Genomic DNA, 544 nt, shown 5'->3' on the forward strand with positions numbered 1-544 from the left:
AATTCTCTTAAACTCACTCCGGTTCTTAATAATTGGCAATACGGATTCCATATATAACGCATTTAACACCTCATATCAAGTGTATGGAGTATCACTTTGTTCAATCTAATAATGTAGAGAGTGTTGTTTGTGTGCACTCAAAACCCTGGAATCGCAGTCATAAATTCAGAGCGTTTGTTGTAGCAATTACTTTAAGGACATCTGCATGTCTCTGCTTAATTGGTATTAACTGCTTTAATTTATTGACTGTATTCATTTGATTTGTTGTTGACTGTGCGTATAAATTGTGGCTGGGTTACGAATTACGAATATCAAAGTTTGAATGTCTGGGTAGACGGTTCGTGGTGGTACACGTTTTACATTTGAATGGTCTTCATAAAAACCGATCAATGTGATGTGAGAAAATATCTTAATGTTGCGCGAAACCACAGCAAAGCATTGTATAAAATCGTCTGAGAAACGTTTTCACGAAATGATAACGATATTATTTCGTCCATCCAAATCACGTACGAAATAGCCCATTTGAAAAACGAAGAAAATATCC

This window comes from Bradysia coprophila, unplaced genomic scaffold (assembly GCF_014529535.1).
Source record: "Bradysia coprophila strain Holo2 unplaced genomic scaffold, BU_Bcop_v1 contig_94, whole genome shotgun sequence".
In the NCBI taxonomy this organism is placed as follows: Eukaryota; Metazoa; Arthropoda; class Insecta; order Diptera; family Sciaridae; genus Bradysia; species Bradysia coprophila.